This window comes from Pezoporus flaviventris, unplaced genomic scaffold (assembly GCF_033815535.1).
Source record: "Pezoporus flaviventris isolate CSIRO_AGI_PZ_B2104156 unplaced genomic scaffold, CSIRO_AGI_Pfla_v1 ptg000023l, whole genome shotgun sequence".
Taxonomy (NCBI): domain Eukaryota; kingdom Metazoa; phylum Chordata; class Aves; order Psittaciformes; family Psittacidae; genus Pezoporus; species Pezoporus flaviventris.
The window spans coordinates 388913-406966 of NW_026892571.1; the positions used below are offsets into that span (position 1 = coordinate 388913).

The following is an 18054-nucleotide window of genomic DNA, read 5'->3' on the forward strand; positions in this document are numbered from 1 at the left end:
GTAACATCTTAAAAACTGTCTTGAACTGCCTCATACTCAGAAGCATGTGTCTTGATTACCCTTCAAGGGGCGTAGGTTTTAAGCATAAGGGTTCAAGTTCATTATTCATGTCAAAATCCTGAGTAAGGGCAGTATTGTTCCATCCTCTACATTGGATAGAAAAGAGACTGGTCCGGACGACCTGCAAGACTGTAATGTAGCTGCAGTGACAAAGGCCTGCAGTGGGTGATCTCGAGTGATGCAGATGGTCCAGATATGTTCAGAAGTGGGTTTCAGCTCCTCATTTCAAGATACAACATGTATGTGACTGACAATCATTGAAACATAGCACTGCAGGAAAGTCTCTCCTATCCACCTAGTGCCAGGCAGATTCTTAGACACTGGTTTATACCAGCTGTGCTTACACAATTCAGCCCACAAGGAAATGAGAAAATGTTTCATGATTTTTCTGACTGGAGTGGAACTAAGGCAAACATCTGGATTGGTGCAGCAACAAAATGAACAAAGGGATACCTGCTGGCTGGGTTTTTAAGGTGGCAAGAAATAGATTTCATGGCAACAAACATCAAATACATGCTATGCTAGCTTGGAAACAGTATCTAAATTAGACTTCTATGTTTGGTGTCATGACTGACAGCTACAAATGTAAGCCAGTGGTGGATATGTGTGCCTTATAGAAGAAATCATTGTGTTGAAGGTCTTATAGTTCTTGCTATTTGTGTCACTATTATTCCACTGTCTTCATCAGATAGACAAAGGCACATTATCAGCTGTCGTAGTTTAAGCCCAGCCGGCAACCCAGAACCATGCAGCTGCTCACTCACTCCCACCCTTCCTCCCCCCACTCCTGGAGGGATGGGGAGGAGAATCAAAAGAATGTAACTCCCATGGGCTGAGATAACAGCCCAGTAACTAAGGTATAACACAAATCACTGCTGCTACCGCCAATAATAATAATGATAAGGGAAATAACAAGGCAAGAGAATGCAACCACTCACCACCCATCGACCGATACCCAGCCCGACCCAAGCAGCAATCTAGCCCTTCTGGGTAACTGCCCCCAGTTTATATACTGGCCATGACGTGCTGTGGTATGGAATATCTCTTTGGCTAGTTTGGGTCAGGTGTTCTGTCTCTGCTTCCTCCTGGCTTCCCCTCTTCCCTGTCAGAGCATGAGACTCAGAAAGTCCTTGGTCAGAATAAACATTACTGAGCAGCAACTAAAAACATCGGTATTATTAGCACTGTTCCCAGGCTGAAAGTCAAAAACATAGCACTGTAGCAGCTACTAAGGAGAGAAATGACTGCTACTGCTGAACCCAGGACACCAGCCAAGCCATAAGCAGAGGGTATTTATGCATAAGCTTTCAGTCAGTTTTGACCTCCTCAGTGCCAAGCTTGTACATTAGTACTTTTGGAAGAAGCACTGTCCTGGGTTCAGCAGTAGCAGTCATGTTTCTCCTCCTTGGTAGCTGGTGCAGTGCAGTGTTTTGACTTTCGGCTCGGGAACAGAGCTGATAGAGATGTTTTGGTTTGGCCAAGGACTTTGTGAGCCTCGTGCTCTGCCAGGGAGGAGGGGAAGCTGGGAGGAAGCAGAGACAGGACACCTGACCCAAACTGACCAAAGAGGTATTCCATACCACAGCACGTCATGCCCAGGATGTAACTGGGAGCTAGCCGGAAGGGCTGGGAGACTGCAGGGTTGGAGGAGGTATCGGTCGGAGCTTGGTCGGGCTGAGGGGGGGCAAGTTATGTCGGGTGGTGCTGAGGTGTTGTATTCTCTTCCCTTGTTATTTTCCCTTATCATTGTTTTAGCTGATAGTAGCGGTGGTGATTTGTTGCTGGACTGTTCTTGTCTCAACCCGTAGGAGTTGAACTCTCTCGATCCTCCTCCCCGTTCCTCCGGGAGCGGGGAAGGGGAGAGCCCCGGTGCGGGGGGGGGGGGGGAGACGGACACGGGACACGGACCTTGATTGTTGTCAGCTCGGCACCACTCACTGGGAGTGAGTGAACAAGTTACCTGACTGGGTTTAAACCACGACAGTTCTTTTTTGGCGCCCAACGTGGGGCACGAGGGGTTGAGATAAGAACAGATCTGACTGGATTGATAGTCACTCGTCACAATGCTGATTTATTGGCTCTCAAGGTTTTTCCTCTTGATCTCACAGTTTCAGTATACCATATCTTACGTCCATCCGGTATTGGCTGTATTAGTGTTTTTCAAGTGTGGGGCTTGGGCTAAGGTTTTTATCCCATTGTACTTTATGGTAATGACTTGTAATACAATAGAATCATTGATCATGAAACTGATCTGGTTTATGTTCCCAGTGTGGTCACCACCTTTATACTTTGGGAGGTATATGATGGAGGTGCTTAGCAATTACACATCTTTTTTCTCCTTCTCAGGTGCTCAACCTGTGAAGGAGACATCCTTTTACCCTCCTAGTCGTCCCCCCAGACCATTTACATTTGAGAGTTTTGAATTTTTTGAATGGCCTTTTAATGCTGTTGAGACTTGTTTGCTGATGGTGATGGGAATCACCATGCTAACACGCATACAGAGTGTGTTTTGCCCACTACTGATTTCAAGAGTTAAGCAGATTCAGGTTTGGGTCTTGTCTGGGGTCAAAAGACGATGTAGGAGGACCGAGAGATTTTCCCCAAGGCTGGAGAGTCATGAGTGGCAGGGTGTGTGGGACAGTATGGGCAAGTATCTAGTCCACTGGGCCCCTCCAGTGCTTTGGAAGCGTCGGAGATGGAAGGCAGCTGTATGGAGTCCCCAGCAAAAAGCTGCAGAAACTGCTGAAGGGGACAGTGAATTATTTTGAGCCTGGTGGGCCCATGGCACTTCAGGCCATCAGAGCAGAGATGCAACATAGAGATGGACTCATGATCGAGGGGTGGACTTAACAATGGACACTATTGCCCAGGTTATTCACGAGTGTGAACACTGCACACAGTCTCTCCTGCTCTGGAAGACTGTTACAAGAGATGGAGCCTGACATGGACCAGATGGAGGCAGCAGCTTTATAGGGACTGGTCCATGCACTAAGATAAGAGTGCACCGAGATAAGAGTGATGGTATATTGAAAATGTGGGATCTGAGCATGACGTGAATGGTATGGAATAAGGGGTGGATAATGTCCTGGGTTCAGCAGTAGCAGTCATGTTTCTCCTCCTTGGTAGCTGGTGCAGTGCAGTGTTTTGACTTTCGGCTCGGGAACAGAGCTGATAGAGATGTTTTGGTTTGGCCAAGGACTTTGTGAGCCTCATGCTCTGCCAGGGAGGAGGGGAAGCTGGGAGGAAGCAGAGACAGGACACCTGACCCAAACTGACCAAAGAGGTATTCCATACCACAGCACGTCATGCCCAGGAGGTAACTGGGAGCTAGCCGGAAGGGCTGGGAGACTGCAGGGTTGGAGGAGGTATCGGTCGGTGCTTGGTCGGGCTGAGGGGGGGCAAGTTATGTCGGGTGGTGCTGAGGTGTTGTATTCTCTTCCCTTGTTATTTCCTTTATCATTGTTATTATTGGTGGTAGCAGTAGTGATTTGTGTTATACCTTAGTTACTAAACTGTTCTTATCTCAACCCGTGGGAGTTGCATTCTTTTCGATTCTCCTCTCCGTCCCTCCGAGAGCAGGGGGAGGGCAAGAAAGGGGGGGAAGTGAGCGAACGAATTACCTGACTGGGTTTAAACCAGGACAAGCACAGAGAAAGTACCAGAGTTAAAAATGGGATCTTGAACAATGTTCTTAGATTTTTGTCGTCCAGTAATCTACCAGTAGTGCCCATTAGCATGTATCCCATGAATAACCATTAAGACACCAGTGTAGGATGAGAGAAAAGAGCCTGGTTGGACATGTTTGCCTTCCAGATTTCTCTAAGAAAATTTGTCTCCTTTAAGGCAGTTTGTCTTGAATGCTCTCTCACAATTATTTCCCTAGTTCCTATTTCCTTGTAGTATTTGGTAGTATTTATAAAGCTCGAGCTCCCAGGCTAATACAGCTTTGCAAGAGCCAACTAAAGTGCATTTTTCTGCTTCTCATTACTCCAGAGAGAATTTGAAAACATGAACACAAAAAAAAACCCACAAACAAACAAACAAAATCAAACAGAAAAAAGACCTAAAAAAAGGCAAAGCAAAATAAAAGAATGAATACCAAAACCCTGAGACCTTTAAAAGCTTGCTCATATGTGGAGAAGGAGAAGAATTTTTTTATCACTTGGAGTTACTGCATTTCTTTGAAAGCGTTGTGGTTTAAGCACAGCCAGTAACTCAGAACCAGGCAGTCACTCGCTCATTGCCCCAGCTTGTTCCCTCCTGCTCCTGGAGGGATGGGGAAGAGAATCAAAAGAATGTATCTCCCACTGGTTGAGATAAGAACAGTCCAGTAACTAAGGTATAATGCAAAACCACTACTGCTACCACCAATAATAATAATGGTAAGGGAAATAACAAGGGGAAAGAATGCAATTGCTCACCACCTGCTGATCAATACCCAGCCTGACTTGAGCAGCAATCTGGGCCTCCCACATAACTCTCCCCAGTTTCGATACTGGGGCATGAAGCGCTGTAGGGTGGAACCTTTGGCTAGTTTGGGTCAGGTGTCCTGTTTCTGCTTCCTTCTGGCTTCCCATGCCCCTCCTCCCTGGACTGAAAAGTCTGTGATTGGAGTAAACATTACTTAGCAACAACTAAAAACATCTGTGTGTTATCAGCATTGCTCTCAGACTAAAGCAAAAACCACAGCACTGCACCAGCTACTAAGGAGAAAAAAATCACTGCTACTGCTGAACCCAGAACAGAAAGGAACAGCCATGTTTTTCAGCAGATTGTATCACAACTGTTTATAGGACCAGTGAGATCCGTACTTCTTTTACAACACTGAATAAAAGGAAGAAAAGATAGGCAGTGGCAAATTAAAGAAAACAAAAGGAAAGCAAAAGCAGAATCAGGTCCTAAGAAAGCTGTAATACTGCAGTATACTGTGTAATAGAGCATGAATGTTAGTTGGCTTATTAACAAAAATATAAAGCAGAATGAAAAATAAGTATGAATTGTTGAAGGAAACATTTGCTTCTGTCTCAGCTGATCTTTCCAGAAGCATACCGGCTCTGAACAGGTGATGGTCGAGGAAAATGATGCCATTGAGTAGAACTATTCCTAAAAGTTCTGTTGTTTTTAAGAGGTTGGGATTATTTTTTTTTTTTGTTTTAATTTAGATCCTTCAACAGACTAACATTTTTCTTTCTCTAAATAGAACAGCTCATAGGAAAAAATACTAATAGTCTGTTACACTTTTGCAAAAATCACTGTTGAACATTATTAAAATTTTATGCATTTTTTGTCTTTTCCTGTTTTCTTATTGAGTTTATTTCACAAAATGAGAATCAATGCTTCAAAAACATTTTGAGATTTTGTAATTAAAAACAATTGTTCTAGAAGTAATAATTTTTTAAAGAAAGAGGAGCTTGCCTCTTATGAAAAGAAAGGCCAACGTGAATAATACCGTGGAAAGGAAAGATTGATTGCTCCTATGCTTTCTTCCTTGAACTTAAATTACCCATCATTCCTTTTAAAAATGCACAGAAGATAACTTTTTTTTTTTTTTTTTGCTTAAGACACCCACTGAAGGTGCACATTAAACAAAAATGGGTCCATGCCTAGGAAGGATCCACAAATTCTGATTAATTAGCATACTTTGAGTGTCACCTGGTTTGTGGTTTCTCTGGGTTTATATTTGAAAGCTAAATCAGATGCTGCTTCCCAGCTGAAGTGTAACCTTATCATTGTAATTCCTTATGTGTTTTTAGATGATGACTTCTTATCATATTCTTTTTTGGATATGAAGACACTAAAGTTTAGTAATGTTTCAGTTTCACTCATGTCTGTGTCAACTGGCATTAACTTAAACTGTTAGGGTAGGAAAATGCAATATAAGTGAATTGAAAATGTCAGACTCAGAAAAGGATAGATCAGGGATGCTAGGTGAAGGAGTAGAAATGTTACAGAAAAGCTGCTTCTAAGAAGGAAGTGGACAAATGGCATATTTCTGTCTATGAATATAACCCCTATTTTTGATAATTTAGTATACTAGAGTAATACATGAAGGATGCTGCTCAGGATATGGTAAGCATATGTTCCTTATAGGGTATTTCTTTATGAAAGAATCAGACAGTCTGTGCCAGTGTTAAATAATTTTTGTGACCAGGTGAAACTGATTACTTGACTCAGGGGTCAGTCATAGGCGCTGCTAACCCAGAAGCTGTTATTTTATGTGACCTTCCTCTTGTCTGCTACTTCCTCAAATGTTGTCATTTGAGAAACCCTCCTTACAAATTCCGCTTTGCTCTTCTCTCTGTCTTGTCTTGCTGTCCCCTGCAAGATATTTTCTGGCAGGATCTGAGATATAGAGAGGGAGGCAATATTTGGGGTACATAAGGCTGACCTCCATGGAGGGCTTCAGAGACTGACAGAGAATCTAGTGAATCTTCCTAGGAAACTCAAGTGAGCATGAACTGTTGTGATATGTATGTCTGATTAAATATTTCCACGTGATTTACCTGCATTCAAGGTAGATAATCTGGGGTCTTCCAACGTTTGGAGTGGATGTAAGCAGGGCACTGGAATGTCCTGCCTTGATGACACAATTTTCCTTGGTTTGGGAGCTGTTAGACACTAAAGCTTTTATAGCAGGGAAACCTGGAGCTCTTTTAAGACTTGTCATGGTTTAAACCCAGTCAGCCACTCAGTTTCCATCCCCCCCCCCCCCCCTTTTTTTTTTCTGCCCCCTCCCCTTGCTCCTGGAGGGATGGGGAGGAGAATTGAAAGAATGTAACTCCCACGGGTTGAGATAAGAACAGTTTAGTAACTAAGATGTAACACAAACCACTGCTGCTACCACCAATAATAATAATGATAAAGGAAATAACAAGGGAAGAGAATACGATACCACTCGCCGAAACGAGCCCGACTGAGCAGAGTGTGCCCTGCCGGGTAACTCCCCGTTACCTCCCCGGGCAGGATGTGTAGCAATATGAAATACCTCTTTGGCTAGTTTGGGTCAGGTGCCCTGTCCCTGCTTCCTCCCGGCCTCCCCTCCTCCAGACCATGATACTCACAAAGTCCTTGGTCAGACTAAATATCAGTGTTATCAGCTCTATTCCCAGGCCAAAAGTCAAAACCACAGCACTGCACCAGCTACTAAGAAGGAGAAAAATGACTGCTACTGCTGAACCCAGGACAGTATCCACCCCTTATTCCATACCATTCATGTCATGCTCAGATCCCACATTTTCAGTATACCATCGCTCTTACATATATATATCCACATACACAAACACAGACAGAGAGAAAGAGATCATTTCTTAGTGCATGGACCAGTCGCTATAAAGCTGCTGAGTCCATTCGGTCCATGATGTCAGATTCCATCTCTTGCAACAGTCTTTCAGAGCAGGAGAGGCTCTGTGCAGTGTTCATACTCGTGAATCACCTGGGGCAATAGTGTCCGTTGCTAAGACCACCCCTTGATTATGAGTCCATCTCTATGTTGCATCTCTATCCTGAAGGCCTGAAGTGCCATGGGCCCACCAGGCCCAAAATTATTCACCCTTCCCTCCAGCAGTTTCTGCAGCTTGTTGCTGGGGACTCCATACAGCTGCCTTCCATCTCCGACGCTTCCAAAGCACTGGAGGCTGCAAGTGGACTAGATACTTGTACATACTGTCCTACACACCCTGCCACTCATGACTGTCCAGCTTTGGGGATAATCTCCTGGTCCTCCTACATCATCGTCTAACCCTAGACAAGACCCAAACCCAACTCTGCTTGACTTTTGAGATCAGACAAAATGGTTGTGGGTAGAACACAGTCTGTATGTGTGCCAATATGCTGATCCCCATCACAATCAGCAGGCAGGTCCCAAGGATACCCAAAGGCCATTCAAAACCTTCAGAACTCTCAGTTGATGCTGCTGTACTTGTCACTGGGGCTGGTGTAGCTGCTGTGCTTGCCGGCTCTCCCACCGCCAGCTTCTCTTTTCCTGAGTCCAGATCTTCTTCCTCTGCCTTGCTGGGAAATGCTGTGTGGCCTCCTGCATCCTCCTGGGGCTGGGGCTCCCGGGGCTCGGCGGGCGGCTGCCACGGGATGCTCTCGGCCTCCGCGGGGATGGGCTCGGCCGCGGGTCTCGGCTCCTCCGCTGCCTCCTCCTGCTGCTCGGCAGCCGTCCCCTCGCGGCCTCGGCCGCTAACCCTCGGTTCCCCGCAGCCTCACCAAGACGGAGGCGAGGACGAAGGCCAGGCCGGTGAAGAGCAGCTGGATGGCCACGTACAAGTCCACAGCCACGTCCGTCCCGCCCTGCTGCTGGAGCCCGCCCGTGTTACAAGCCATTGCCATAAAGCACAGTGAGACAAGAACCTTAGCCCAAGCCCCACACTTGATAAACACTAACACAGCAAATACCGGCTGTAAGTAAGTTACAACATACCGAGACTGTGAGACCAGGACCAACAACTTTGAGAGCCAATAAATCAGCATTGTGACGAGTGACTATTAATCCGGTCAGATCTGTCGTTATCTCAACCCTTCATGCCCCACGTTGGGTGCCAAAAAGAACTGTTGTGGTTTAAACCCAGTCAGACACAGTTTCTACTCCCCCCCCATTCCTTTCCTTCCCCCGCCCTCCCCCCCGGCCAAGACTGAATCTTACTGGTGCTTGTAGAAAAGAGGTGACATTTCACACTTGAGGCAGGTGGAAGAAGTATTTATGTGGCTTGCTGATTTCAAATGAATGATGGATGCTGTAATCTGCTCATTGGATTGAGATGTTAGAATAAAGCTCCAGGGAAAACAGAATTATCTGGCCAGTGAAGCAATAAAGAGCGTATAAATAATTGATGTATCACATTTCTGCAACTTTTCCCAAGGTTTACGCCTCCGCATACCAAGATACGCGTTTATTATCATATATGACATTTCACATAAGTATTTAGGTACTGTTAGCGCATACAAATGTATATCCAAAAGATCATACATGAAACACCATAAATGCATTACAGAAAGAAAGCAAGCAAGCTGTTAAAATTTTAGTGATAAATGTAGCTTAATATGTGAAGTTTCTTATGGGGGAAGGGGCAGGGGAAGAATAGGGGAGGGGACGTGTTGTCAGGTCATAGGTCTTGAATTGGGAAATGACGTTTTCCTTGGTCTACATTGGGCTGAGACTGTTTTCTTTCCAGAGAAATTATTTTTGTGTCAGCAATATTCAACCTTCACAGTGGTTAGTGAAAGAAAGTTTATTTGCATCTTTTGATAATCATTCCTTTTTTTTTTTTTTTTCACCAAGGAAACAACTGTTGCTTTGTCCATTTTGCAGAGTAAATGTGTTTCATCTCTATTCATGTTCAGAGAATGTCTTGTGCAATATTATGGTGTCTTAATTTATGACCTATAGTAATAACAGCTATCATTAAAATGAACTAATTAGATTAATTGCTGTATTGCACAGTAGTATTATTATAATCACCATGGGAAAAAATGTAAATATTAGAAATCAAGAATTTTATTATTGTAACTCAAATTCAGAGTATGCCAATACTTCCTCTGTAAGCCCCAGTTGTGAGGTCTTAATAATAGAGTGATTTCAATTCATTGTTTAGCTATAATGTTGTGAAAAGATGTCGTGGTTTAAACCCAGTCAGGTAACTTGTTCACTCACTCCCAGTGAGTGGTGCCGAGCTGACAACAATCGAGGTCCGTGTCCTTCCCCCCCCCCCCCGCACCGGGGCTCTCCCCTTCCCCGCTCCCGGAGGAACGGGGAGGAGGATCGAGAGAGTGCAACTCCTACGGGTTGAGACAAGAACAGTCCAGCAACAAATCACCACCGCTACTATCAGCTAAAACAATGATAAGGGAAAATAACAAGGGAAGAGAATACGATACCACCGGCCAAGAAAGCGAGTTCCACCCGGAAGCCCCTGTCCTTCTGGGTAACTCCCAGTTACCCCCCACCCCGGGCATGACATGCTGTGGTATGGAATACCTCCCCGGCTAGCCCGGGTCAGGCGCCCCGTCTCTGCTTCCTCACAGCTTCCCCTCCTCCCTGGCAGAGCATGAGCCTCACAGAGTCCTTGGTCAGGGTAAACATCACTTAGCAACAACCGAAAACGTCGGCTTCACCAACACTGTTCTCAAGCTAGAAGTCAAAACACAGCACTGCACCAGTTAACACAAAGGAAAAACATGACTGCTACTGCTGAACCCAGGACAAAAGAGTATCTGTTTTTTTAATATTTTTCAAGACTTTTTAATTCTTCACACATTTTGAGCAGTATCACAGTGGGCTGAATGTTGAGGGGAAAAAGTTTAGTCACTGGCATTGTATTGTTAAGATTAAATTTGAGTGCTTACTTTCTGAAGTCCAGCATTTCATTTGAATGGAAGAGTTGTATTACTGCTTTTTGAGGACAGTAGATACTCACAGATGATTGTGGCCTGTATCTTATACAAAGCTTTATCCAGATTGTCTTTTTATTGTTGTCATAATCTCAGATTGGATTGTGCTGTACAAAAACTGTCACTTGTACTTTGCTCATATGGAATAAATCAAGTAAAATAAATGAAGGTGAGACAAAATGTAAAAATCAGGATAGTTAAAGGCTCAAATTACGCAAAATTGGAAGTCAATGAAGTGTGAAAACCATAATACAAAATGCTCAGCTCAACTGAAACCATAAATGAGAAAAGGGTGCCCATAAGAAGAGGAATGTGCCGGATCGTAGGCATGTGAACATACAGTTTTAGGTGCACATGAACAGTTTCAGGGCTCCACAGTACTTAGTGCTCCTTTTTTAGCAATTGTAGTGGTCAGTATCAATTACTAAATACTGTAAGAAAGCACTAAAATATTTTTACATTAATTCCCTAATAATCTCTTTCAATATTAGTATTTGCTAAAAAGAGAGAAAAAAATACATTTTCTAAAGTTATAATTATCTCATAGATAAGTCGGAAGTGTTTAATGCCAACCTGCATAGGATATTTACTCAGCATTCATTCCTTACATTTTTACAGTTGAACATTTGCAACATGTTTTTAAAAATATTTTTTTCTTTAAGATAGAACGAGGTACAGCAGGCTGCCCTGCAAAATATGTCCAGTGCTTTTAAGGGGCATCATATTTAGGGCTTTTGAACTCTCAGATCTACTCTACAAGTGCTTGGCACCAGGTCTGTTTCATTCAGCAGAAATATCCAGGATTTCCAGATGTACAGCATGCAGCAGCTTGAACCAGCTTCCCAGAGGTCCCCAAATCCCAGACAAATGTTAAGCATTCTTGAATTGTGCCACCCATTTCCATTTCAAACATTCTGAGCAGAACATGGAGACGTGCAAACAGAAAGAGTCACAGAAGCTCATAAAAAATCTGAGAGGTTTTTCTTTCCTTTATAATAACTGTATTAGGAAAGGACAAGCTGTGTATAATCTACCTACTGAGAATTATTTTTTCTACACAGCAAAATAGTTCAGATGGATGGCTTTTTTTTTTTGTTTGCATGCTTCTAACTGACAAGCACAAAAGTCCATAACCAGTGCATCAGGAGCATTCTCAGATCCTTCAGCCATGTTTTGTTCTTTCTGATCTATGGCTGTACTATCATTTGGAAACAGTGGTGTGCCAGATAGTACCTTACTGCTCTCCTTTTAAAGTCCACTTTTGTGAGTGACTCTGTATGAGGTCTTCAAAAATCAAGGTTTTGATTGCTGTGTGTAGCAAACAGATCCTTCCCAGCATGATTTGGGTTTACTAGAGTCCTTAAGGAGGTGATCTCTCTTCAAGCAGATGACTCATTCTGCACTTTGAGGACAAATTTGCCAAGTCCTCAAATTAAGCATGAGCTTAGACTTCAGAGTTGAGCACACCATGAAATAATTATACTCACCAACTGGAAAATAATCGTGCCATGCAGTGGTGTAAAGCCTTCTGGTTTCAGGAGATAAATTGTTTGTGAGGAAAATTTTGGTATTCAGCCATATCGGATTTTCCATAGGTGGCATGTATGAACTTGTACCACATGTATGGCATAGAATCATAGAATCACAGAATCATAGAATGGTTAGGGTTGGAAAGAACCTTAAGATCATATAGTTCCAACCCCCCTGCTGTGGGCAGGGACACCTCACACTAAACCGTGTCTCCCAAGGCTCTGTCCAACCTGGCCTTGAACATTGCCAGGGTTGGAGCATTCACAACTTCCCTGGGCAACCCATTCCAGTGCCCCACCATATCTAATCTAAACTTCCCCTCTTTAAGTTTGAACCCATTAGCCCTTGTCTTACCACTACAGTCCCTAAAGAAGAGTACTTCCCCAGCATCCTTATGGGCCTTCTTCAGCTACTGGGGCATCTATGATGGTTCTCACCATGTCTTTCGTATACCTTCATGTGGACCGTTATTGTTGTGATTTGGAAGAAAATACTAGCTTTTGTGTGAGTAATTTCTAAATGTGTATGTACTCTCAATTTCCTCAGTTTCTTCTATGTATCTTTTCAGCCTTAAGTTATGTTATTTATGCATTGGATTTTTGCCCTGGTTTTCATGGATATAAATTTGATTTTGCAAGTTTGAAAATTTTAGAGGACATTAAGTCAGGATAAAGACGGAATGCAGATGTTTTGATAAATAAGCCATCTTCCCTAAGTCGGGGAGAGCACAAAGTGCTTTTACAGAACACATTTTTACGTTCTGTCAGTGAGCAAACATAGTGAGCTCTTTGAAACAGGGATGGTCTTTTGGCTGGCTGTTTCATGCATGCATCAAATAGAATGGGAATGCGACAGTAGGATCAGTTCTGCCAATGACAGGAATGGAAATGATGTTGATAATAATTAGGCAATTTCCTTGTGCTAACACAGTTTTGCAAATCCTATTGAGACTCTGGTCATATGTAAAAAGAGGTGCTGTGGGAGTGCAATGAGACTGACATTAAAGAAGTTGCAAACCTGAAAACAAGGGAATGATCACAACCTTACTTTGCAAGGAGGCAGTAATGAAGAAGCAGAAAATTCAGACCATCACACAAAATATGTGTTTAAGGTGCGTGATACAAATCAAGTTCTTTTGTCCCTGATGCTGATAATCTTGATGTTGAAACCTGTTATGGTTTAAATCAGCAGGCATAAATAGTTGATCCCGAGCCTGTCCCTGAGCATCAATAGGTCTCTTCCAAGTGTCTCCCCCCAGTTTATGCAGTGAGCATGACTGTATATGTAGTAAGACATATGCATATATATATGACACATATATATATGACACATGCTGAGGTATGGAATACTCCTAGTTTGTGTCAGTTGTCCAGTCTCTGATTCATTCCAGCTTTCTGCTCCCCTCCCTCAGAGCACAAGAGACTGAGAAGTCCTTGATCAGGGTAAGTTGCTGCTACTGAGCAACAACTAAAACATCGGAGTCCGACCAGTGTTGTTCTCAGACTAAAGCCAAAACACAGCACTGCAACAGCTACTACAAAGAAAATTAACTTTATCTCAGCTGAAACCAGGACAAAACCAAGCAAACTGACCTTCAGTTTTGTGCCTTGCTTTTCCATTTCAATCATACAGTTTGTGAAGACTTATCTTACCTTTTCCTAAATTACAGATCAAAGCATAGTGGCAAAAGATGAGTACTTTGACAGCATGTGTGAGATGAAGATAAACAGTGATAAGATGCTTCATATAACAACTCATCTATTGTCTTCGAGTATAAAGACACTCTCCTGTTAAAAAAAAACTATAAAATAGGTTAGTAAATTGATAATAAAATCCTAAAATAAAGCAAAACCTATTGCAAAGTTATGGCATCTCAAAATTGACTGTAAAGAAGACTTTTTATAAGCAATTTCACTATCACTCAATAAGTAAGTAGAACATATTTGATTTAGCTGTGCATTTTCAAATTGTGTTATCTGACAAACTTAGTACAGAGTACATAATTAAATCAAACTACTGTATTTACGATAATGAATGCTACTTTCACCATATTTTAAGCCTCATATTAAACAGATGCTTTATTTTTTATAGCTGCATTTGACAGCATTTTTTTATCCTGAACATAAATCTGTCAGAAATTCTATTTGTACTAAAGTCTTACATGTAGTATTTTGATTTTTAACTGGCAAATTTGTGCAGGCATTTTATTTTCCAACAAAAGTACCTTTAAAGAAATTCTTCGCAATTAGCATTTTTTTATTGTATGGCCTCATTAACAATATAAAGCAGGCTTTAAAGCACTTAAGATTTTGGCATTTATCAAAATGTTATATATTCCAGAAATAAAAGCTTTCTCGATATGCAGCCCCCTCACACCTTGTAATAGGTGCTTGCAATTGATAGAGTGTGAATGAGGAAAAGCACAAAAATTGTGAGTTGAGATCAGACAACTTCGAACTGGCTCTGGCGGATGAAAGCACTGGTATTAAGGCTAACTTTATTAGGTGGTAAATAAGTGGAAAATAAGTCATGGAGAAGAAGAGTAAAACCATGAGAAAGCCCAAACATGGCACTGTATTTCCTATCTAAATATAGAAGTGAGGGTTCTGACACTTTTCAGGAATTGCCTTACATCTTCCAAGTGCAGTCACTGTACCATAATCCATGACAGTTACTGTTCATTGCTAATTAATTATTCATAATGCTAGTTTTTAATTAACCCACATGCTGGACTGCTAACCTGTTTTGCTAGGGAAGGAGGGGAATGTTGTGGATGTATCTGTACAATACTGAATAACGGGATTCAGAGTCATATTTCTGTCCTACAGATACAGAAAATCATCTACTTACGATACTTTGGCACAAGATCTTATCTTCCATGTATCATCAGAAATAATGAATGTAATGAAATTACTTTTGGACATGATGCAGAAAACAGTATTAAAAACATATGTACTCTCATTGTAATTCCAACAGTCATGACTCTCTGGTTATTTTATTTGCTGAAAATAAAAAAGTGAAACAGCTTGGAAATTCCTGGACAGTCCCTTTGGCTTCTTGTCGTGGTTTAAACCCAGTCAGGTAATTCGTTCGCACACTTCCCCCCCTTTCTTGCCCTCCCCCTGCTCCCGGAGGGACAGAGAGGAGAATCGAAAAGAATGCAACTCCCACAGGTTGAGATAAGAACAGTTTAGTAACTAAGGTATAACACAAATCACTACTGCTACCTCCAATGATAATAATGATAAAGGAAATAACAAGGGAAGAGAATACAACACCTCAGCACCAGCCGACCGATAACTCGCCCCCCTCAGCCCGACCAAGCACCGACCGATACCTCCTCCAACCCTGCAGTCTCCCAGCCCTTCCGGCTAACTCCCAGTTACATCCTGGGCATGACGTGCTGTGGTATGGAATAGCTCTTTGGTCAGTTTGGGTCAGGTGTCCTGTCTCTGCTTCCTCCTGGCTTCCCCTCCTCCCTGGCAGAGCATGAGGCTCACAAAGTCCTTGGCCAAACCAAAACATCTCTATCATCTCTGTTCCCGAGCTGAAAGTCAAAACACTGCACTACACCAGCTACCAAGAAGGAGAAAAATGTCTGCTACTGCTGCACCCAGGACACTTCTACAGTCCCAGGCTACATTTACCACAGGAAGATAATTTAAAGTAGGGGAAAATTATTCATTTCGATAGAAATTGTGTGTGTTTTCCTTTCATAATGCTTTTATCCTCTGTAGGCTGAATAATCTGGGAGTGTAGTGAATAATCAGGGACCTGACTGAATGCATATTACGGTTACTGGAAACACTTGTTGATTTAATGTGGACTTTGATCAGGCCCTGAGAGCAAGGGAAAAGCCCTGCGCAGGAGATGTGGGCTTTCTTTCTTTCTGATGCTCTAGAATGTGCAGAAATACACACCGGGGAGCCTGGAGAATACACAGATAGGTATGTGGAATAGAGGCTTATCTGAAAACAAGTCCAAGAAGAGGAAGATTATATTAATCATAAAACAATTTGAAAAAGCAGTGTGCCTGTAAATAAGACACTACATGTTATCCTTTATCCGTAGAACTGATAGAGGGAGGAACACTTATATGTCCTTGTCTGTAAAGTTTGCATTTCTGCCTCGGAGTGGAACAGGTCTTTGAAACCTCTGAAACAGTGACACCCAAGTGGTGATTATTATGGGCTAAATTGTCTTCATTCAGTTTCATTTGATCAAATTAATGCTCTTTTTCTTAAATACTGCTTTAGGAAATGAAACAATTAATGCTATTACTTTGGGGCCTTGAGTACAGGTGTTGCAGTTCCAAAGACTGGATGATGTCAAAATTTACTGCCTATATTGTCTGAAATATTAATATTTCATTCTAAATACGTTGGTTAAGGCCTGCTTTTCACAGTACGGTATAATCTAATTAACATGCTTTCCTAAATAATTTTAAGTTATTTAGTGCTTTAGTGAAAAGGTGGTGACACATAATTCTCAGATTCATCAAGCAAATGAATTGTGCCAATTATTTAAATTGTGCTTTAAATCACTTGGGCCATAACTCTACAGTTAATAACTTCTACACCTTGCTTTTGTTAGAGACACCTCCCTCCCCATATTTTGTTTCTTATCTTTACAATTCTGCTTTGTACACTGTTCCTTCCAAAATCAAGTGTTTGCTATAAATTTGACAAAGAGGAACAAACATGATGAGTGCAGGTGGCCAAAGATAATTGCAGGTGGCAAATGGGAGTTTGAAGTGTGATAGATACAATATCAAGGACTATTCAGTCATTATCTGAAGGAAATATTTAGATATCAGTGGTGGGGTATGACAGTTTTATTCTACTGGTTGAATAATCAGAAATCTTACTAATGGCTGATGCAGGCTATTTAAATAACACTTCTGTTCATGTACACAGTATCAAAGAAACGGATAAGAAAGCAGTCGTGGGACAAGGTGGACAAGTGCTCTGTGATCTGTAAAAGCTGAACAAGAGCCAATGGAGGGAGTGACCCCAGCCTGCTAGTGAGTGCTGGCACAGGCCAGCCCTAGAGTGTGCAGCCAGAAAAGAAGAACAGTTACAGACTTATTAGAAATAGATCTCTCAGTTTTACTCAATAGGAAAAGCCTTCCTGAAGCCAGGAAAAATTAGTTTGCTGTCCTTTAAAGTACGTTGGAATGAGAGAGGCCCGTTGTAAGTCTGGCTCTGGAGGTAGTTGGAAAAGCCTCCTCTGTATCTGTTGTCTGCAGCAAAAGGAAGAATCAAAAATCCAACCACAAAACAAGGTCAAATAGTAGTGGCCAGCCCTTCTGACCCTTACCAAGCTCAAATCTGCTAAAAGCCACAGACAAAAAATGGACCAACAACACTGAGGCACAATTGAAATACAGGTCACAAAGGCAAATTGCTAGAGTTCTAGGAGGTAATTCCTAAGAAGACGTTAACTAATGAATTATGTATTTTAAAATCTCACAATTCTTAGCTGGCCTAACAGCAGGTGATTGTGATCTGGTTTCAAAAATAGAAATACAGGTGAATTAATAAGTTTCCAGACAGCCTAGTGGGTGATCACTTCAATTTGCTGTTTGTTTCTTTTGTTCTTTCTTCTCGAGAAGCTTCCTTGCTGTTCACTGTTATCAAACATTTAAGTAAGCCAGTTATTAGTTAGACATGATAGGCTTAAATATGATACTCAGGTTTTAATCTCTGTAAAGAAATTCTCTTTGCCAGCAGAAAGGTGATGATGGATTGAAAAAAAAACCTCAAAACTCACTGTGATTTGATTTCAGGGTTTTGATTGAGGCCTATGTCTAAACTGAGAAATTTGGCCAAGAATTTAGAATTTCATATACTAATTTGAGCTTCTTGGGAAATCTTCAGGAATCAATAGACATCTTTGCAAAATGTATTATTTCAGAAGCTATTTGGTACTATCAGGTTTTGATCCAATTTAAAGTTCATAATGGCATATTAAAAAATGACACATGCTGGCTTATTTGGTCAGCCCAATGGACTTTTCATCACAACAAAGTGTTTGTACTAAAAGCATTGCCCTGCTTCTACAATAATTCTG

General features: G+C 42.0%; 1 long non-coding RNA gene across 1 annotated transcript in view; it reads right to left on the bottom strand.

Moving 5' to 3' along the window:
- Window positions 1-3139, bottom strand: part of LOC133270836 (uncharacterized) — a 303762-nt gene extending 300623 nt beyond the window's left edge. The window contains exon 1 of the long non-coding RNA XR_009743934.1: window positions 3066-3139. This is a non-coding gene — a long non-coding RNA (uncharacterized LOC133270836). The remainder of the gene's footprint in view (window positions 1-3065) is intronic.
- Between the last annotated feature and the right edge of the window lie 14915 nt (window positions 3140-18054).